Raw genomic sequence first — 11,817 nt, 5'->3', positions numbered from 1 at the left:
TTAAAATTGAATGCAATTTAAAAATTCACTTTCATCAGCCATATTTCAAGGGCTCAGGCGCGACAGGCGCCCACCAGCTGCAGCTTCACACACAGCAGCATTACACCACACTTACCAATGTAATATTCACACATATTCTATTTGTTGCTAATTATTGGCTCCTTGATTGGTGACTTTTTTTCTTTTTTTTGGCCTGGGCCAGGTTTGAACCTGCCACCTCCAGTATATGGGGCCGGCGCCCTACTCCTTTGAGCCACAGGCACCGCCCTATCAGGGATTATTTTAAAGAGACATTCATACCATGCCACGCCTATCACATCCAGGAGAACTTTGTTCTGAAGCTGCGTGTCTTTCCACCTCCTGTTTGTTTATTTGCCCCACTCGGCACTTCCGCTCCGTGTTCCCACTCTCCTGCTCCCCTCCCGGCTCCTCCCGGCTCCTCCCGGCTCCTCCCGGCCTGCTGCAGTTCTCAGCTGGGCCTGCTGCTCCCTGGCCAGCAGGCCGCTGCTCCTCAGCTCCGCAGTTACACTTTTAATTTCAACAATTAAAATTTATTTATGGAAGTGGGTCCTTGGTTGTGTCTCCTGGTCTCTTTGAGAATATTCGCTAAGCTTCCTTTGCTTCAGGGCCTGTCTGGGCCATCCAGTGTGGACGGCTCAGTTATGGGGCTGGTCCTCATCTTTCCTCTCCTGAGGAGCCCATGTGCACTTGGAAGCACCAGCTGCCTTGTCCTGTCAGGTGTCCCCAGAGGAGGAGCCCAGGCTGAGAACAAGGCTAGGCAGTGGCGTCAGGGTGCAGGAGAGACCCTACCCCTGGGCCAGGTGACTGAACCTCTCTGGGGAGTTCTGGGGGCCTTACCTATTTCCCCAGCTACCTCCTCTGAAACCATCCCCACCCAGCCCAGGTGCGGCCTCCGATTGTCAGCTGTGCCCCCAGCCAGTCCTGTGCCAAGGAAAGGGAACCCATTTCTGCCGACGTGATGGGCAAGGCCCTACCCTCTCCAAGGAAGTGAGGGAAAAAGAAAGCACGTAACTGCAAAGGCCCTGACCACCCCCTTCTAGTATCTGGCCTTCTAGATTCCCTTCTGAGAGTCAGAAACCTTCCACCTCCTGTCGGCCACTCCCCACGTGTGGCTCTGATGAAGTTACCCAGTGTCTCCATTTTGTTAGCTCACCACCATATCAGGAAAAGCGAATCTCAGAAGACACCATTTTAAAATGCACATAAAAGTGTCGGCAAACAAATTCCCAGTTACATATCACTGCGTCATTTCACTCTATTTCCTTCCACCACAACTTTTCACCAAATTCTGGAAATGAGAAGTCAGAATCAGAGAGAGCTCACTCAGTGTTTCTGTCTTCTGAAAGCTCCTCAGTGACGTGGAGAAAATGAAGAACTCTCTGTCTTGGGGTCTGGAGAGAGCCAATAATACAAAGCTTGGCAGGGGGGTCAAGGCAGTGACGCCTCGCTGAAAAGGGAGGGTCACGAGCTCCCTGGGCTCTGACTGCTCCCTCCACACTGGTTGGGGGATGAAATGCAGGTGTGAAATGCCTGGCTCCAAGCTGGCTCAATAAATGCTGAGAGAAGTCTTGAGTGCAGCAAGGCTATCAGGCAATTTTCTCTAGGTTCAAACCAGCAATCCTTGATAGACAAACTGTGTACATCTACAAATGGGCAAGGGGGGAAAGTCCTTGGGGGTCTCTTCTCACATTGCTTCTCAGCTTTAAAAATCATGACGCCCCTAGAAACAGGGCATCTGCCCTAGATAGATACCTGCACACACAGAAATGATACAGGAGTCCCAGCAAGCTACGCAGGCCTGCGGCAGCCTGCAGACCAATGATCTGCCCAAGGCAGCACGTGTGTGACCGAGAGCTCAGCAGTCAGACTTAGGAGTCACCAACAGGGTTTATGTTGGCTGGCCTAAAAACGTAACTCATTTAAAGCACTAGCATTTAGGATATATTCCAGTAACTTATTTATTACAAAAACAAGCAGATAAAACCAATCCTCTCCCCTGGGCCTTTTCCTAAATTGGGAATTGCAGAGACCCACAGGTCCATTGCAGCAGCACGGGTGACTGCTGGGCCGTTGGAAGGCGTCAGTTCCCGTGGGGGGAATAGACACACGATCTTTTGATAGCTTAATATAAAAAAGAATGTAAAATAGGTCAATAATATTTTTTATTGATTATAAGCTCATATAATTTTTTGAAAGAATGGATTAAATGAAATATTATTATATTAAAATTAATTTCATTAAGCATTTTTAATGTCGTTATATTTAGAGAGTTTGGCTGCATAAATCACTCTGTACTTATCAAACATGATCTGTTCAAGAAGAGGACTTTGCCGGTGGTCCCTTCCGGAGACATGTCTTTTGCAAACTGTTCTGGACATCCCAAGTGACACTCACAGCAGGTGGTTACACTGTTCCTCCCCGCACCCCTCTGGTAAGAGTGACTGAGCATCCCTGTCCTGTCCCTGGCACCCATCGGCTCCCAGCAAAGGCAAGGATGAGTTTCTCATATGCAGAGGCAGGGACTAAACCAGGAAATAAGTGAGTCTCAGCGTATGCTCAAAGCCAGCGAGTCCCGTGGAGACAAAAATACAGCAGAGAATGAGGGAGATATGGGCAAGTGGATTATTGGTGATTTCATGAAGAAAGTGATGTTGGGCCAACGACAGGGAGGTGAGTGTGTCAATGATGCTGAGAGGACAGAGCATTCGGAATGACCTGAGACTGGTGGGGATGGAGCCGCGAGCAGAGGAGAGAATGGTAGGTGACCTCCGTGCCACAGTGGGGCTGAGCATGCAGGAATTTGTACTTGATTTCAGTGAAATGGGAATGAAACTCGGGAGTATTGGGGAGAGTGCGGCTCAAATCACCTTCCATCTTTAAAAGACGGCTGTCAAATAAAATAAAAAGACGCTGTCAAAGCAGAGGCCATGCCCCTAAGTGGAGTTTTGCAAGAAGGGAAACCCAAACTCACCCACATGCACTCACTCTGTGCTGGGATAGCTGAGCACCTCTGTGCTCACAGAGATGAAAAACTCAGGACGTTCGAGTGTCAGGGAGGGAAAAGGGGGTGGGTAATTCCCACCCAGTGGTTCATGTACGACTGCTGTACTATCAGTTACCCCCGGTGCACCCGGGCTGCCTTGGGCAGATCACTGGCCTGCAGGCTGCCATGAGCCTGCGCAGCCCAATGGGGTCCTTTACTCTTTCTGTGTATGCAGGTATCTATCTAGGGCAATGAAGGATACACTTGCAGCTCTGACTTTAACCTTAAAAGCAAACTATGCACCCAAATGCACATAACCCCATAATCATCTGAAATTTGGGGGGTTTTTTTGGCAGTTTTTGGCCAGGGCCGGATTTGAACCCACCACTTCCGGTATATGGAGCTGGTGCCCTACTCCTTTGAGCCACAGGCACCACCCCTGAATTTTTTTCTTAAATACCTAAAAGACGACGACCTACTTTGCGGAAAATAGACTGCAAGTTAGTGGGATGAAAGTGAGAAGATCACAGGAGGACCCTGCAGCCATCCAGGGGACGCAAGATTGGTCTTATTAGTAACAGGGAGGTGGTGAAAAGCAACAGGACCTTAGGCGTAGCTTTGAGATAGAATTAACAGGGGGTCTTCAAGGATTGCACACATGGGGTACAAAGAAAGGGAAGGGTCTGGGATGACACTCAGCTTTTGGCCAAAGGACCTGGGAGGATGTGACCATTGAGCACCCATTTCTTGTACCAGGCAACATTTAGACAGAAAACACAGAAACTGGCCCTGTTAGAAGTGTCCCCTACCCTGAAGGAGTTCACACATGTACTCAATGCTACATTGGAATAGTTGATCAACACCAGAAAGTATTGAAAAAGATGGGGGTGTCTGGGGACTTGGATGTAGAGAGCGCACAGTGGGTTGCTGGTGAGAGGGGAGGGACTTGGAGCAGGGACCTGGCTGCAGGGATGTGCAGAGCCCAGGAGCTGTCAGCAGGTTTGGGACAGGGCAACAAGTGGCCAAGTGTGTGTTTTTGAAAGATATGTCATGTGACTTTGTAAAGAATAGATTGAACAGAGGATAAGTTATAAATAGATGAAAGAGTTATAAGCTACAAAAATTATCCAGTGTTTCACTGAGAGTTTTAACTAGAGAGAACTGGGAGTGAGGAAAGAGTGAATCAGAGAGAGGCGATTTTTGAGGTTGTAATTCATAGAAATTGGTGGCAAATTGAAAGATGGGTTTTCCAACATAGAAGAATAAAAAATGGTCCTCTGGTTTCTGAGATGGGAGGCTGCCAGGGATGTTGTCATTGACTGAGATGAGAAAACCAGCAGGAGAGAAATGCTCTTCACACACGCTGGGCTTGAGCTCTAGCCTAGTTTGGATTTCCCCAAAAGGTGACTCCAAAAGAAAGGTTCACTTGGAAGTTACTTTTTGGAAGGTGACTTTGGGAAATATGGTGAGAAAGGGAGGACGCAAGCAGAGAGGGAAAGGCAAGCCCACAGGATGGCACAGGTGACCGCTGTGGCCATGGGGACTCGGCCCTGCCGTGGGCCTGGTAAGAGACCAGGAAGCTGCCTCAGCACCGCTCCCCAGGAGGGACGGAGGGTGCTCGCCCTCCACCCAGGGAGGTGGTGACTGCTGACTTTCTTTCACCAAGAGGCCTGGAAAAACCCCCAGGCAGAGAGGAAGGTGCTTCAGGGAAGAATCTGGTGGACTGAGGGGAGAGGCAGTTACCAGGGGCTGGGCAGGGCGCTGAGGGCTGCCCCTATAGGTGCCTGCTGAGACGGACCTGTGCGTGGGGATGCCGACACGAGCAGAAGAGTCTTCAAGTGTGAAGTTCCAGTGAGAAGTCAAGCAGGAGACAGTAACTTGAGGACTCTACTGTAGTTTGTAGAGTTTCAAAATGGTTTCTTTTCCAAAAATCCCTTGCAGTGCAGACACCTCTGTCGTTAACAGTAACTGGTATGTCCTCTGCTTCTCCCCTGAAGCAGCAAGCTCTGCTGAGGCTAAACTGAGCTTGGGGACAGCTCTTCTCCCTCAATAAAATTCCATTCTGATGGACAAGAGACCATGTGATTTTATTCCTACCTTTTCCTTACTGAGTTATTTTTCTAAGATTTCATTTCTTTTTTTATTATTATTAAATTATAGCTGTGTACATCAATGCAATCGTGGGCTACAATGTGCTGGTTTTATATACAATTTGAAATATTTTCATCAAACTGGTTAACATAGATTTCACGGCATTTTCTTAGTTATTGGGTTAAGACATTTATATTCTATACCTAGTAAATTTCACATGTACCCTTGTAAGATGCACCGTAGGTGTGGTCCCACCGATCACCCTCCCTCCACTCATCCTCCCCCCTCCCCTCCCCTCCCTTTCCCCATATTCTTGGGCTATAATTGGGTTATAGTTTTCATATGAAAGCTATAAATTGGTTTTATAGTAGGGCTGAGTACACTGGATACTTTTTCTTCCATGCTTGAGATACTTTACTAAGAAGAATATGTTCCAGCTCCATCCATGTAAACATGAAAGAGGTAAAGTCTCCATCTGTCTTTAAGGCTTCATATATTCCATGGTGTACATATACCACAATGTATTAATCCATTCGTGGGTTGATGGGCACTTGGGCTTCTTCCATGACTTAGCAATTATGAATTGAGCAGCAATAAACATTCTGGTACAAATATCTTTGTTATAATGTGATTTTTGGTCTTCTGGATATATACCTAGTAATATTTCATTTCTTAAAAGCAACCCCAAGCTATTAAACAATGTGTTCCACTACGGAGTCCCACTTCCTAGAGAGTAAAGAATGAATTCCACTGTGGACCAGAGTTATGAGCACTCTTGAATATGAGTTAGAATTGTTGCTTTAGAAGAACAGCTTGAGGCTCGGCGCCTGTGGCTCAAGCGGCTAAGGCACCAGCCACATACACCTGAGCTGGCCGGTTTGAATCCAGCCTGGGCTCGCCAAATAACAATGACAGCTGCAACCAAAAAATAGCCAGGCGTTGTGGCAGATGCCTGTAGTCCTAGCTACTTGGGAGACAGAGGCAGGAGAATCACTTGAGCCCTGGAGTTGGAGGTTGCTGTGAGCTGTGACAGCACAGCACTCTACCCAGGGCGACGGCTTGAGGCTCTGTCTCAAAAAAGAAGAAGAAGAAGAAGAAGAAGAGGAGGAGGAGGAGGAGGAGGAAGAACAGCTCGAGAGACTCGATTATAGAAAAAATTAAAGATACAAAAAATTGAGAAAACTCCTGTGTCCTTCCTGACAGGGGCCAGCGGGCCAGGGGTCTGGAGGGGCAAAATTGAATGGAGAAAAGCTCCCCTTCCCACTGCTGCCCCAGAACAGGAAGTTTTCAAGGTATTTTAAGCAAACACGTGAAGTTCCCAGTCTGTCTTCTATATCCGTAAGAGACCATACGTGTAGGGACGTTCTTCTCAAGAGCATACGTAGAGCCTTAGAAACACCTTGATGCTGGACTCAGTTCTAATTCTGTCCCTAAGCAATTCTCAGTGTGCCTTTGGGTGGGTCATGAGGCCTTTCAGGATCTTAGTTTCCTTATTTGTGCAGTGGTGATAAGATTCACCTCACAAATTTGTCAAGGTTGCATGCGATAGGAAATGGAAACTTGCCATGAACACCGAAAAGCTCTTGAAAGTGGCAGAAATTTTGGCCTAGAATGCCTTTCACTGCCGCCCAGCTCTGGATCATTCTGAGCCCGCCCTGGTGGCACAGGGACAGTGATGACCTCAGGCCTTGTGGTGAAAAGCAGATGGGTTCACTCATGGGTCCTGTGGCACGTGGCTCAGAGTGACTCAGAAATGCTAGAGTCCCCATTGGATCATGTCTTTCAAGAGAAGCTCTGGACTTCTGAGAGGCCCTGAACTCCAGCTCTGCTTGGGCCTCTCACAAGGGTCTGAATCAAGTCTCTTCACACCCCCCATGTGCCTCCTGGGAAAGGAGTGACCTAGACTAAAGCACAGAGACGCCAGGAGCCCCAGGAGCCCTTGCCCTCCCTGTGAACACTGGGGGCCATGCCCATGTCCCAGCTCTGGCCTCACCTTGTGTCCCCATTCTCCTGCTGGCGAGCTCTGGAGGGGGTAGAAGATGTGGGCATCTGATTGGGATACCACTTCCCAATGTCAACAGGACATCCTTTAAACTGAACCATGATCAGCTTCATTTTCAACTTAGGATGAAATTCTAGACCATAAAACGGAGACAACGGGTGGTTCATGCAGCCCCTCAACTCGCCTCACAGCCCCTGAGCACCTGCAGCTAGACCCTGGGAGGAGGGAAGAAGGGCGAGCCCTGACCAGCAGAACAAATCACATTTTACAAATTACTGTCATTTAGGATGAGACGACCAGATCCCCACTCCCTCCCTGCATGGTGAACCACGCTGTCTTGTATTTTAAGGAAAGTTTCCTCTACTACGTTGACACACCTCCCTCCTCGACCCAGGACAGCATATGCCACACAGAACCATGGTGATTCCAAGCTCTATGAGTCAGGGACATATGGTGTCCCAAGCTCCATGTTTACCTTGTACCTGGAGATATTAGTCAGTCAGCAGCACAGAATCAGCCTGAATGCCATCTGGCTATTCTCTGAAGCAGGCTGAAGGTGAAATTCAGCCTTGCATACCTTGATAGCTAGGTGAGGGCACCCACCCTGAGCAGTGGGAATGCTCTCTCCTTGGTGCCTACCAGCAGATGGTCATTTCCCACAGAATAAGAGCAGGGCCACATTCTGGAGAAGGAGGCTTGGCCCTTGGTGGCTGTCTCTCCTCTACTCAGGTGGCTGCTGGGATTCCCCACCCTCCCATGCACACCTCTTGCTGACCCCAGACACTAGCTTGTGAGGCTCACCCTCCCCCACCCCGCTCATCTGAAGGCTCTGGGAATGGGTCTTAGAGCCACTGGTATTCTGCGTTTTAGGGCTGGGGCTTTCTGGACTTTGGCCCCACATCTGTCTGTTTTTCAGCTCCGGTCTTAAGGCCTTTGGTAACTTTTTCAATCTCCCTAAATCTCCCTTTCTTTGTCTGTTAAAGGACAATCCTTGTAGGGTTGTTGCTTGGGATTAACTTATCTGAGAAAATCTATGGAAAGCACCTAGATTTGGGGAAATGCAATAAAGGAAATTCCCTTCCCCCTGCCTTGAATCATACTGTTTTATTCTTTTCTGCCAGAGACTCCTGGGGAAAAGGAAAGCCATTGTGTAAATTGCTGTCATCCTGAGTGATGAAGTGAAGTTCTTATCAAAATGATTTTGATGTCCCATTGGCATGTCTGGGCCATGGAAATAATGACAAGATAAAAACTCAGCTGGAGGTGATGGAAGAAGGAAAGAGTTTAGCTCGCCACAGAGCGAGGAGAGCTGATCGGGCACTCAGGGAGTCGTATTCTTGGCCCCGACGAGTAAAATTGCCCCCAGACCTCTGGGGAGGTCCTGGACTTTCTCGAGCTTGCCCGCCAATCCATGCCCACTCCCTCGGGACCTCTAATCCATCAGATCCGGCTGTGGTTCCGGGCCCACTGGCCCACCAGCCCCAGCAGGAGGCCAACTTGGTAAGGGATTTTTCTTAATTGATCCATAATATGTTACATATTTATTTTATAAAACATCCATACATTGAGCTTTGTCATCATTTATCTTGGGACAAGATAGTAAGTTACCTGTTATAATGTTCTAGATTATGTAGGCATCTCCACGAACTTGCCACTGGCCTTATGAGTATCATTATAGGATTTGTTTTGCTTCTGAGAAGAGTCATGTGGTCCTAAAAACAAAAATAATTTTAAAAATAACTCAATGGCTCGGCCTCTATAGCACAGTGGTTATGGCACCAGCCATATGCACTGAGGCTGGCCGGTTCAAACCTAGCCCGGGCCTGCTAAACAACAATAACAAATGCAACAACAACAAAAATAGCCAGGCGTTGTGGCAAGTGTCTATGAGGCAAGAGAATCACTTAAGCCCAAGAGTTTGAGGTTGCTGTGAGCTGTGATGCCACAGCACTCTAACCCAGGGCGACAGAGTGGGACTCTGTCTCCAAAAAATAAAAAAGTGACTCAATGAAGCCTCTGCTTAGAGAAACTGTCCATTTTGCAGTTGAGTCCTGCAGTTCACCCAGCCTGGGGTCCTGTCCTCTCCACCAGCTTCCCCAGGGCTACCGTGACAACACCCGATCAACCTCGAAGAAATCAATGAGGGATGGAAAGGCGGACTTCGCCCACCACAGGGTTCCGGTGAATACTTTCAGGCTTAAGGAACCGACTGCCCAAAAATCAAATCCATTGATTTTTCCAAAGAGCAAGCACGAGCAGGTGTCCCCACGAGGGGGGCTCCCTGATGGTTTTCCAGCTCCTGCCCTTCACGCTTTAGGTTGACCAGCTGCTCTTCTGGAAACTGAGGGAACAAAGGAAAGAAAGGGAAAGTCCTAAGGTTGGCTGCTGGGGAACACGCAGAGGGCAGAAGGCATCTCTCTGAAGAAAAAGCTGGCCAGATGAAGAAGCCATCTCTGAAGCTCAGGCACAGCCGTCCTGGTGGGCTCACTCACAGGTGGACCCCAGGGCTCAGACTCTGAGGGTTTGGTATCTGTTTCTACTTGTGAACAGCTCTGTCCACCCAAAATTAGAGTGGCTCCAGAATCCAAAATGAAACCAGGCTAGAGAAGTACTGACTGGTTAAAAAAGAAAGGGCTTCAGCATGCCCGAGATTGTCTTACTGAATGGTTTCAAGGTTTGGTTTCTTCATCCATAAAACAGAACGACAAGGCCTCTGTAGGCCATGGGCTTTCAGTACATGTTCAATACAGCGGACCCTCTGTAAGGGACCCCTCAAGGGGCTATAACAAGCTGGTCACCACACAGAAGTGTCAACATAAGGAACTGAGCCCACTGTGCTGACGTGAACATGTGGTGCATGTCCAGTCTTTGAAAATTAGGTCAGTGTAAGGAGATGTCAGTGTAGGGAGCTGCTCAGCTATGAAGGTTCCACCGTACGTTATTACAGCAAGGGTGGAAACAGGTTACTTGTTCTTATAGGGGAACAAAGAAAAGGGAGTTGAGGAAGCACAGCCTGTGAGATCTGGTGACAGCACCTTCTCTGCACATCTGGGGGATCCTTGCTCTGTCGGAAAAGGCCACAAGGCCCCAGCTCTGGCTACGTTCCGGAGCCTTGAAACCGGCATTCCCAGAGAGGGAACTTTAAATCTTGAACATTGAGCTATTCTGGAGAAACCAGCACAAATGTTGGAAATTCACCTCTGAGCCATGGGCAAGGTCTTTGGCTTTTGCCGGTGCCAGGCCTGAGCCGTGGGGAGGGTGGTGCTGGGCTTACTTTTCTAGTTCCACCCTTCATTCGGAACGCCCAGACCTGTGGTTCAGACATCACTTGCTTCTTCCTGGATTCTTCTTTCCAGGGAAAGAAACCAACACATGATTATATACCTAGTTTCTGGATCTCGTTGTCAAAATGTGCCCTATTTTCCAGAAAAATTGTGTCTTTGGAAAAGTGTTGGAATTGTGTGGCGATTTCGACCCTTTTGTGGCTGGTCTTTAATCCTCAGGTTGGCACCTGCCGTCACTGGCCTGCTTATGGCATGTGCTCCTGAAAAGGCCAAAGTCGCCAATGCCCAGCATCAGGGAGCTGGAAGGGCCCTAGGAAGCCTGATGCATGCTCAGGTTTCTCACAGGACAGTAGAATTTGTGAAGGAGAAAGGAAAAGGGGAGACATTTCAGCTCTATGGTAACAGAGCCACCGCTCATACTGTGTGGCCTTACACGGTCCCTTGTCTATAACTTGAAGATGAGACTTAAGGAGGAAAACGGATTGAACAGTGTGAAAATTACTAAAGGCTATAAAATACTATAATGGCAAATTTCCACAGTTCTTATGTCCAAGAAGCACTAGCACTAATTTTCTGCTCAGCATTTCAAAAGTATCTTTGTACTTCAAAGTCACATTGAGGCTCAGCCCCTGTAGCTCAAGCAGCTAAGGCGCCAGCCACATACATTGAAGCTGGTGGGTTCAAATCCAGCCTGGGCCTGCCAAACAACAATGACAACTGCAACCAAAAAATAGCCGGGCATGGTGGTAGGCACCTGTAATCCCAGCTACTTGGGGCAAGAGAATCGCTTAATTATTGAAATAGGCAGCAATGGGAAATTAAAACTGCAGATGCTGGCGTGGATGTGGAGAGAAGGGAACACTTTTACACTGCTGGTGGGACTGCAAACTAGTACAACCTTTCTGGAAGGAAGTATGGAGAAACCTCAAAGCACTCAACCTAGACCTCCCATTCAATCCTGCAATCCCATTACTGGGCATCTACCCAGAAGGAAAAAAATCCTTTTATCATAAGGACACTTGTACTAGACTGTTTATTGCAGCTCAATTTACAATCGCCAAAATGTGGAAACAGCCTAAATGCCCACCAACCCAGGAATGGATTAACAAGCTGTGGTATATGTAGACCATGGAATACTATTCAGCTATTAAAAAAAATGGAGACTTTACATCCTTCGTATTAACCTGGATGGACGTGGAAGACATTATTCTTAGTAAAGCATCACAAGAATGGAGAAGCATGAATCCTATGTACTCAATTTTGATATGAGGACAATTAATGACAATTAAGGTTATGGGGGGAAGCAGAAAGAGGGACGGAGGGAGGGGTGGGGCCTTGGTGTGTGTCACACTTTATGGGGGCAAGACATGATTGCAAGAGGGACTTTACCTAACAATTGCAATCAGTGTAACCAGGCTTATTGTACCCTCAATGAA

At 48.0% G+C, this 11,817-nt stretch overlaps 1 long non-coding RNA gene across 1 annotated transcript; it reads right to left on the bottom strand.

Annotated features, from left to right (window-relative positions):
* Positions 1–526: 526 nt before the first annotated feature.
* On the bottom strand, positions 527–4,657 carry LOC128573803 (uncharacterized). The gene is made up of 3 exons (XR_008376551.1): positions 2,056–4,657; positions 1,175–1,309; positions 527–762 (listed from the first exon to the last, which is right to left on the bottom strand). It is a non-coding gene; the product is annotated as an uncharacterized LOC128573803 (long non-coding RNA).
* Between the last annotated feature and the right edge of the window lie 7,160 nt (positions 4,658–11,817).

Source organism: Nycticebus coucang, chromosome 21, assembly GCF_027406575.1.
Source record: "Nycticebus coucang isolate mNycCou1 chromosome 21, mNycCou1.pri, whole genome shotgun sequence".
Classification (NCBI taxonomy): Eukaryota; Metazoa; Chordata; class Mammalia; order Primates; family Lorisidae; genus Nycticebus; species Nycticebus coucang.
This window is presented reverse-complemented; position numbering and strand designations above follow the sequence as displayed.